General features: G+C 40.8%; 1 protein-coding gene across 1 annotated transcript in view; it reads left to right on the top strand.

Moving 5' to 3' along the window:
• The first annotated feature begins 3,694 nt into the window (after positions 1-3,694).
• The window catches only part of GALNT11 (UDP-N-acetyl-alpha-D-galactosamine:polypeptide N-acetylgalactosaminyltransferase 11 (GalNAc-T11)), a 63,857-nt gene continuing 57,151 nt past the window's right edge, over positions 3,695-10,400 (top strand). Inside the window, exon 1 of the mRNA XM_006873670.1 lies at positions 3,695-3,705. The gene's annotated coding sequence lies outside the window, so the exon portion shown is untranslated. The remainder of the gene's footprint in view (positions 3,706-10,400) is intronic.

The following is a 10,400-nucleotide window of genomic DNA, read 5'->3' as shown; positions in this document are numbered from 1 at the left end:
TTAGAGTGTGTTTACAAGACTGCTAGAAACAGCTAAAAGGTAAATACTGAATGTTTAAAAACAGATGTTTAAAATTTCATTAAATATCATGAAAATTATTTTGTACTAAAGGACTATGAAAAATAGTCTTAGCTAAACAGAATTGTCTCGTTAGCATTATAGTAAAGTTGGACGTTAAAAATATGAGCATTTCAGATTAGATAATAGTTCATAGAAGACAGACAGTTTTTAAATCATGCTTTTAGAATATTTGTTCAACGTTCAAATTCTGAGATTTTTAATGGAATTTAAAAACTTCTTCCTTTGCCGTGCTTAAAACCTATTCTGTTATGTTTGTGCATCTTGGTTTGGAAATCCTCTTTGCTTCTGAGATGCAATAAATCCTCTTTGCTACATGATGTAGTGAAAAGGCCATCCTGGGAGGAATGGTTTAGAAAAGGAGAGTGGTGAGAACAGTTGTACAACTCTATGCCATCAATGTCACTAAATGGTACATGTGGAAACGGTTACATTGGTGTGTGGTTTGCTATGTATAGTCTCAACAACGACAAAAAGCCATAAGGTGCTACTTCATACCTATAAGGATGCTAAAATAAAAAAATACAATACGAAAAAAACAAGCCTCCACACACACAAAGAAAGAAAAGACCATTATGTTTCTTTCAAAACCTTAAAGCATTGAATCCTCTACAAATATTTTCTTTTATTTTTTTAGAGAACTTTTTTCAAAGAAACTTTTTATCTTGATGATAAAATAAATATACATTCATTGTAGAAAATTATTTTCAATATCAAAGAATACAAAAAATGATTCATGAGGCCACAAAGCAGTGTAGTTCATGGTCAGGTGAGGCTTGGAACCAACATTTAGGAAAAGAGTGGCTAAATCTCTCCCTCCTATTGGGGAAATTCTGGACTCAAAGGACAGCCAAGTGGAAGTGGACAGGCAGATAGACAGACAGGTGGGGCCTTTCCTCTGCATTCCCCTACACTGCTCCTACCCCAGTTTTGTACCGATGTCTTATACTTCCCCTACCCCAGGCTGAGACAGCTGACGAAACCCGCCCCCCTCAGATTGTTGTTGTAAGTGCCATAAGGTCGGTTACGACTCATAGTGACCCTGTGTAGGTTTTACGAGGAGCAGTTATTGGGTTGGAATTGCCTACCTTGTGGTTCGTAGTCCAGTGCTGATTCTACAGTGCCACATTGCCAATAGCAGAATAACATTTTGTAACTACTGTTGTTGTGATGTGCCGTGGAGTTGGATCCGACTCATAGCGACCCTGTACAGGGTTTCCGAGGCTGTAAATCTTTACGGGAGCAGAAAGCCTCATCTTTCTCCTGCGGGACAGTGGGTAGTTTCAAACTGCTGACCTTGAGGTTCGCAGCCTGATTCTTAACCACTATGCTACCAGTACTCCTTGTTAAAGCACCTGAAATTCCACTATTAATATTTTGCTGTATGTTTTACTAGTTATTTTAAATCTATAGATTTAAAACATACAGCAAAATATTAATAGTGGAATTTCAGGGGGTTTAAAAGCAATTTTCTCTTTGCTTCTCTGTATTTCCTGATTTTCAGCACAGTTTTCCTGCTGTTTGGTGCCATAGAGTCATTTCTGTCTCATAGCTACTCTGTGCACAGCAGAACAAAAACAATGCCTAGTCCTGTGCCGCCCTCACAGCCCACTCAGCACAGTTGTTGTTGTTGTTGTTGTTAAGTGCCATGCAGTCAGTTTTAACTCATAGCAACGCTGTCCAGGGTTTCTAATGAGTGGCTGGGGGGTTTGAAACACTGACCTTGAGGTGTAAACCGACCTAAAGGGCCACCACAGGACTCCCTTCAGCACAGTAACAGAGCCTGGGGCTCCTGCCGTGTTCCTGGTTTAATCTTTTCTTTAGGATTTTTGGAAGAACAGTGTTGATTTAGTAAATGAATAGACTGACTGGGAGATACATGGAATTATTTAAACTTTAAAGGGTGACATTGCAAAACAGGCATCATTTTACTGAACTGTACATAATATTAACTACTTTAGGAACACAATTTGGGAGCTGCTCTGTCTTTCATTAACAGGATGACATTGGAAAGCTGAAAAGGGGTCTTCTTGGTTCAAAGTATTGTACAAATCGCTAATCTGGCAATGATGCTGGGATTTAAATTGTCTAGGATTTCATGAGATTTTAGATTTTAAATAGTTTGCCACAAAGTATTTTTGATGTAACAATAGTAGATGCTAACAGCTGGCTTTTGAGCAGCTTAACGCATGTATGTGCTTAGGTTACAGTTTGTGTATTTTCGTATGTGTGTTTTCTGTTAATGCAATGCTGCTCTTCAGTAGCAGATCATGTCCAGGCTTTAACCCCCAGCCCCAGCCCCATTCTGTTTCCTCCTCCTCCTCATGGATATTAACCTCTGGTGTGAAGATATGAGGAATGCTAGAAAGCAGCTGGAGCTCCTGTTTTACCTGTTGTTTACAAGGAATTATGTGGATGTATTTGTATGTAAAGTGTTTGTCTTGATGGTGCCCTTAGGTTTTCTGCATTTTTTTCCCCATTCTTTTTTCTGATCGGTACTCTGACAGATTAGTATTGAGAGATAAGTGTTCACTATTGCTAGTTCTGTCTGGCATGGATTCAGTTCTACTTCTTGCCCTTCCAGTATGATAGCTGTGTATGTATGACATGTTAATATTAAGTGTCTGTATTTCTATTTGCTGTTTTTGCGTGGTTTCTTTTTCTTTTTCATTTATCTTGTCAGTTTGTTCTTATAGTGTCTTCCTGAATTCTTTTACAATTTTGTTTGTGTTTTCCTTGATTTTGTTTGTGGTTTACTTGATCTTTCTCTCAATCCATCTGTTGTTGTTGTTCAGTGCCACTGAGTTGGTGCCAATGCATAGTTAACCCTGCATGGGGTTTCGGAGGAGCGGCTGGTGAATTTGAACCACTGACCTTGTGGTTCAAACTGCCCTTGCAGTGCAGCTTATTATCCCACAGTGCCACACCGGGACTCCCTCAATTCATTAAAGGTCCCCAAATATCAGTCTTGTTGTTGCTGTTGTAAGTGCCATCAAGTTGGTTCTGACTCATAGTGACCAGGTATAATGTTTCCAAGGAGCAGCTGGTGAGTTTAAACCACTGGCCTCGTTCAAACTGACCTTGTGGTCCAATGTTTATTCTACAGCACCGCACCAAGAAAAATAGAAGTCTTGGTGTGGTGCTGGAGGTTAATGCACTGGACTGCAAGGTTGGTTTGAACAGCAAGGTCAGAGGTTCAAGCTCACCAGCCGCTCCTTGGAAACCTTATACAGGATGGCTATGGTTCGGAACTAACTCAACGGCACTTAACAACAACAACACCAAAAATCTTTTAGATTCCTTAAAAGGTAGTTCCAATGCCATTTTGTCATAAGGAAGGCTTTCTGGCTTTGTATTTGTGTCATTTGTTTGAACCAGCTAGTCTTGTTTCTTTGTGTGGTCTGTAGTTGTCTGCTGTCTCAGAGACATTATATTAGTATTCAACTGGTGATTGTATGTTTTGCCCAGGTTCTTTGTTTTGTTTTTCCTATATCGGTAGGAGTGCTTCGCTGCCTGCTAGCTTGGTAATGCTTGGGTGCTCACCCATCTCCTAGTGGGTGTCATCGAGGATGGGCGTGTGTGCACAGTTCTCTGTTCATGTAGAGCAGTGAAGGATGGGCTGTGGTGGTGTTAGCCATTGTTTGTTGTTGGTCATGTGGTACAGGTATGGGTGGGGACCCTCACCCAGTGAGTGGGGCTTCAGGAGGTATGGGTGTGGTGGGCTAGTGTGTGCACAATTATTTTTTGGCCACCAGCTACTGCTGTGGATGCCAGTACAACCCTGCGCAAGCAGGTTGTTTCCCTGATCAGAATGCTGCCTGTAAAAACTCAGAATGTCTGTGCTGGATCAGGACAGTTAAAAATCCACTGTGCCGTTTGTCTCCTTGTTGGCTGTATTATTAGTTTCTTCTTCTAGTCTGTAGTCATTCCATTTCGTTATCCCCTCCTTTGAAACTCTGGGTTCCAGGATTATTATTCCACCTTTTTCATTTGGTTTCTTGTGTCTTTGTTATAGAGGGACTGTGTAGCTTGCCTGCCTAGTCTGCCATCTTGCCGGAAGTCTGTACCTTAACAGTTTAATATGATGTTGCTATAACAGCAACATCACAAGTGGGTGGTTTTAACAAACAGAAATGAGTGCCAGTCCCAAGGGAAGATTCCCCTTTTTCTGTAGGCTCTGGGGAAAAGACCTTATCTCTTTTCAGTATCTGTAGGCTTAGCATCCTTGGAGCTCTCCAAGGCATCAGTCTTCCCCTGAAGCTAGGACCTTCATAGTGCAGGGATTCCAGTCCAAAGGATGTACTCACTCCTGGCTTTTCTTTCTTGGTAACAGGTCCCTCTTTGTCTGCCCAATGCTATCTCCTTTTGTTGTTGTTGTTGTTAAGTGTCATCAAGTTGATCTGACTCATAGTGACCCTGCATAGGTTTTACAAAGAGTGGCTGGTAGGTTTGAACCACCAAACTTACAGTTAGCTGTCCAGTACTTATCATAACTACTACTCCATACCCTGAACTTCTTTCTCCTTTTATTTCTTGCAAAATAGGTGTTGCAGGCCACCCCCCACCCCCCCCCAGGAAATTCCCTTACATGGTTCAGGGTTGTGATGGGGTTGAGGGTACTGCAGCCCACCCTTAATCCTCTTATTGGGTCATAACATCAGATCTCATCAGGGGAATCATCACATGACTGCCACATGACATCATCACATACTTGCCAAATCAGAGAATCATGACCCAGCCAAGACTCATGTTTGTAACCTGGAGACTGCCCATAAACCACTTACCTGTAGTATTGATTTGTGTGTCTGTGAGATTTTGCAGTGAATTATGGAAGCTGAAGATGAAGGGAGAGTACTGAAGAGACAGGGCATAGTTAATTTTAAAGATGATGGAGTGGTAAATTGGACATTTGGGTGGGGCATCATTAGCCTCCGTTTTATAGGAACCAGCCGTGTGCTGATTCTTATAAAAGAAATTATTCATTTGCTCTATTTAAACTTCTTTTGGGGATCTAATATAAACATTTATTTCCCAGGATGTGCTCTGCTCACATTCCTCCAATTTCACAGTTCACAGAATCTCCTTGACTGCCTCGCATGCTACAATACACTTCTTAAACATATAAGCAAATAGTTATTCATTGTTAATACTGAGCACCATGGAGATATGGTGGACTTTTCCTTAAGGGGTTTGCTCACAGAAGGGAGAGCAATATTAGCAGTACAGGCAAAGTGTTTATCAGGATTGCTGCAGTTCATGTATCTGTAAAGGGTTCTTATACTATCACTAACTGTCATTGTTGTTGTTAAGTGCCATTGAGTCGGTTCCAACCCATAGTGACCCTGTATAGGGTTTCCGAGGAGCAGCTGGTGAGCTTGAACCGCCGACCTTGCAGTTCAACCAGCTTTGCAGTCTGGCGCATTAGCCCACAGTGCCACACCAGGACTCCATTACATCACTAATTACATCTCTCTAAAATCTCAGTGGTAGGCATCTCTTTTTTCCAACCATGACAACCAGTGTTTCCAGCTCACTTTCTGTAGTACAACAATTATTTGGCCCCATCAGGACCTCTGGTGGCTCATTCACGTTTTTCTTTTCCATATCACCTCATTCCTTCACTTGCTCACAGTTCTGATTTCTTCTTACTTGGCTTAAATCTATAGCCGATCATTATAGTCATGGCGCTCAATAGACCTTCAACTCCCTTACCCCTATTCTCCTCCTTACCTCTCCAACAAAGTCCACCTCTCAGTTTCCAAGCCATCTATCTACCCCTGAGCAGCTGCCAGGCCATGCCTGAAGAACTGTCTTGATTAAAATTCATGTTTACAACTCGTTAACCATTACTTCATTTAACTTTTGAAAAATACATTAATATATAACCTTAAAGTTTTTATTTTATTAACCAAGTTTATAATTGAAATCAAGTTTATAATTGAAAAGAGTTGTTCACTGGTCATTTTGCATTAACTAACCTTAAATGTCCTGGTGTGGTACCTTGGGTGAATGTGCTGGACTGCAAGGTCAGGTTAAACCTAAAGGTCGGCGGTTCAAGCTCACCAACCGCTCCTTGGAAGGCCTATACAGGGTTGCTGTGAGTCTGAACCAATTCAACAGCACTTAACAACAACTTTAAATGTTTGCTTTGACCCTCCTGCTAAATGTTTTCAGCCTTGGATGTTGAAGCTGGGGTACTTGCATGTAGCAGGAATAGCCAACAGTGTTGTTGTTGGTGGTGGTTGCTGTCAAGTCGGTTCCACTCATAGGAACCCTGTGCACAACAGAATGCATGGTGCTGCCACTGTGCCAATCCATCTCATTAAAGGTCTTCCTCTTTTTCACTGACCCTTCTACTTTACCCAACATGATGTCTTTCTCCAGGGACTGGTCCCTCCTGATAACATGTCCAAAGTATGAGAGACAAAAGTCTTGTCATCCTGGCTTCTGTCTTCCTGGAGCATTCTGGCTGTACTTCTTCCAACACAGATTTATTCTTCTGGAAATTCATGGTACTTTAATATTCTCCTCCAACACCATAACTCAAATGCATAAATTCTATTTCAGTCTTCCTTATTCATTGTCCAACTTTCACAGGCATATGAGACAATTGAAAATACCATGGCTTGGGTCAGGCGCACCTTAGTTTTCAAGTTGGTATCTTTGCTCTTGAAAACTTCCAAGAGATTTTTTGCAGCAGATGGGTCTTGACTGCTGTTTCCATCAGTATTGATTGTGGATCCGAGGAAAATGAAGTCTTCAACAACATCAGTAGTTTTTTCCATTTATCATGATGTTATTTATTGGTATAGCCATGAGAATTTTTTTTTCCTTTATATTGTTGTACAATCCATACTGAAGGCTGTACTTTTTTGTTTTTTTAAACTTCATCAGTAAGTATTTTAACTCCTCTTTACTTTCAGCAAGCAAGGTTGCATCATCTGCATATTGCAGGTTGTTAAAAAGTCTTCCTCCAAATCGTAGTGCCACCTTCTTCTTCATGTAATCCAGCTCCCCAGATTATGACTCAACATACAGATTCAATTGTTGTTGTTGTTATGTGCCATGGAGTCGGTTCTGATTCATAGCGACCCTGTACAGGGTTTCCGAGGCTGTAAATCTTTACGGGAGCAGAAAGCCTCATCTTTCTCCTGTGGAACAGCTGGTAGTTTCGAACTGCTGACCTTGCAGTTCATAGCCCAATTCGTAACCACTACACTACCAGAGCTCCTTATAAGCAGATTCAATAAGCGAGGGTAAAGAATACAACCCTGGGGCACATCTTTCCTGATTTTAAACCATTCGGTGTTCCCTTGTTCTGTTCAACTACTAACTCTTGTTCTACGTACAGTTTCCTACGAGCACAGTTAAATGTTCTGGAATACCCATTCTTTGCAGTGTCATCCATAGCTTGTCATGGTCCACACAATTGAAAGCTTTTGTGTAGTCAACAAATCATAAGTAAACACAGTTCTGATATTCTCTGCTTTCAGCTAAGATTCATCCAACATCAGCAGTGATAGTCCTCATTCCATGTCCTCTTCTGATTTTGGCTTGAATTTCTGGCAATTCCCTAGATGTACTGTTGCAGCGATTTTTAAATTATCTTCATCAAAATTTTACTCACATGTGATATGAATGATATTGCTCAATGATTTCCATACTCTGTTGGGTCACCTCTCTTTGAAATGGGCACAAATACAGATCTCTTCCAATCAGTTGTATTTCAACTTTCTTGACATAGATGAATGAGCGCATCCAATGCTGTGTCAGTTTGTCGAAAGATTTCAACTTGTATTCTGTCATATTCTTCTTGAATTTGTTGTTCCCGGAATAGTAAACCACATAACTGTCAGATTTAAAATGGCCAATACCAGTCCATTTCAGGTCCCTAATGTCTAAGAGGTGTGGCACTGTGAGTTAATGCACTGGACAGCAAAGTTGATTTGGACCACAAGGTTGGTAGTTCAAGCTCATCAGCCGCCTCAATGGTACTTAACAACAACTACAATATCTAAGAGTCCAGGTTTGGTGCTGTAGGATAACCACTGGACTGCTTGCCTCAAGGTCAGCAGTTCAAACCCACCAGTTGCTTTTAGGAAATCCTCTGCAGAGTCATTTTGAGTTGAAACTGACTCCACAGCACTTAACAACAGTATCTAGGATATCGATTTTCATGTGTTCCATTTCATCTTTGACAACTCCTAATATTCCTAGATTCATACTTCATACATTGCATATTCAGATTATTAATGTGATGTTTCCAGTTATTTCTACTCATATTTAGTTGTGCCCCATCAGCAAACGAAGGTCCATTTGCATCATTATGGTCCACTCTACTTTGAGGTGGTATCTCTTCCCTAGTCATATGTTGAGTATCTTCCTGGACTATATCTGACAGTGGTCCACCACTTTTCAGTGGCTAAATATTCAGAGGGTATTTATGGAAATGTGTGTACAAACTAAATTACTTAAAAATAAAGCTTTATAATGAAGTTGGTTGATAAACAAAATTGTCTTTTCATAATTGTTTATATTGCATGTATGTTAACTGCTGGACATATGTTTGTTGCCCTTGCCTAAAACTTAAAGGCTTTAGAGGCTAGTGGGAAACTCCCCTTTTCTGACTGGTCCCTCTAGGGGACAGGTGTCTGGTCACACCTGTGTTATGTTGTTGTTGTTAAGTGCCATCGAGTTGGTTTCTACCTATAGCAACCCTGCACAGGATTTCCTAGAAGCAGCTGGTGAGCTTGAACTCTCAACCTTGCAGTTCATATGGACCTTTGCAGCCCACAGCGCCATGATGGTTGTATGCAAATTAGCAAACCTGATCATGTTGATTCTAGAGGTAGTACTTTCTTCTCTTTACCCATCTGTATGTAAATTAGATTTGTCAATTAAAACGTCAAACAAAACCTGATGCCATCGATGTGATTCCAATTTACTGAAACACCCTCTGGGACAAGGTAGAACCACCCCATCGGATTTGCAAAGCTGAAATCTTTACAGAAGCAGATTGCCACATTTTTTTCCTGCTGAGCTACTGGTGAGCCTTAACTGCTACCTTTTGTTTAGCAGACAAGCACTTAACCAATGTGCCACCAGGGCTCCTGTTAATCAGACAACCCTAATGGATTGATGCTGATTAGATGTACTGACTTCCTCAGTGTAGGGGTACTGATAAGAATATACTAATGCTCATCATCCAGAATAAAGCCAGGGGCAACCTGTGGAACAGATCACCAGTTGTTCATTTGAAAATTCAGGATGAAGCTGAAGAAAGTTAAAGCAAGTCCACAACAGTCAAAATATGACCTTGAATACGTTCCACCTGAATTGTAGAGACTTTCCCAAGAACAGATTTGATGCGTTGTGGGATGACATCAAGAACATCATCCATAAAAAAAAGTAAATGTTGCTGTTGTTAACTGCCATTGAGTCAGTTCCAACTCATAGTGACACTGTATATATAGCACTGTACAGGGTTTCTGAGGAGCAGCTGGTAGGTTTGAACTACTGACCTTGTGGTTTGCAGTATAGTGCTAATCCTACAGCACCACACCAGGAGTCCCAAAGAAAGCAAATGGAGGTAATTAAAAAGACAGGAAAGAAAGAAAATATTAAAGTAGATGTGAGAAGACACTCTGAAACTTGCTCTTGAATGTAAAGAAGTTAAAGCGACTGAAAGAAAGGATAAAAAGAGCTGAAGATAAAATTTTGAAGGGCAATTTGAGAAGACAGAGTAAAGTTAAATTATAATGAAATGTACAAAGATCTGGAATTAGAAAACCGAAAGGGAAGACCAGGCTCAATATTTCTCCAGTTGAAAGAACTGAAGAAAATTTTCTAGACTTGGGTCTTTGAATTTTTTTCTGTTTTAAATGTTTTATTGTGAATTATGTGATAATTTACATGGGAGAACATTAGCTTTACATTCATGCTATTGTGTATTGTTTCACTGCCATGGTTACAATCCCCTCCATGCATCATCAAACAAGCAAAGGATATACCCTGCAAGCCTGCCCCTGGTCATCAGCACACAGCCTCCTCCCTCTCTGGGTTTAGAGCCCCCAGCCGCTCCATCGCTCCACGTCATCCTCTCTGCCTCCATCTCTGGCGTCACAGTTACTCTGGGTAGGGTCCCACAATCTGCTTTTCTCCCTTAATGGTCTCAGGGACCTCCACTTCTGGACTGCAAAATCAATCACTCCCCTCCTTTTGCTACAAAAACGTCTACCTTTACATTTCCAAACCTCACAGTCAGTCCTGATAACAATTATTCACTATTGTACCACAAGAGACCTATCCCCATCTCCTTTCAT

Source organism: Chrysochloris asiatica, unplaced genomic scaffold (assembly GCF_000296735.1).
Source record: "Chrysochloris asiatica unplaced genomic scaffold, ChrAsi1.0 scaffold00249, whole genome shotgun sequence".
In the NCBI taxonomy this organism is placed as follows: domain Eukaryota; kingdom Metazoa; phylum Chordata; class Mammalia; order Afrosoricida; family Chrysochloridae; genus Chrysochloris; species Chrysochloris asiatica.
This window is presented reverse-complemented; position numbering and strand designations above follow the sequence as displayed.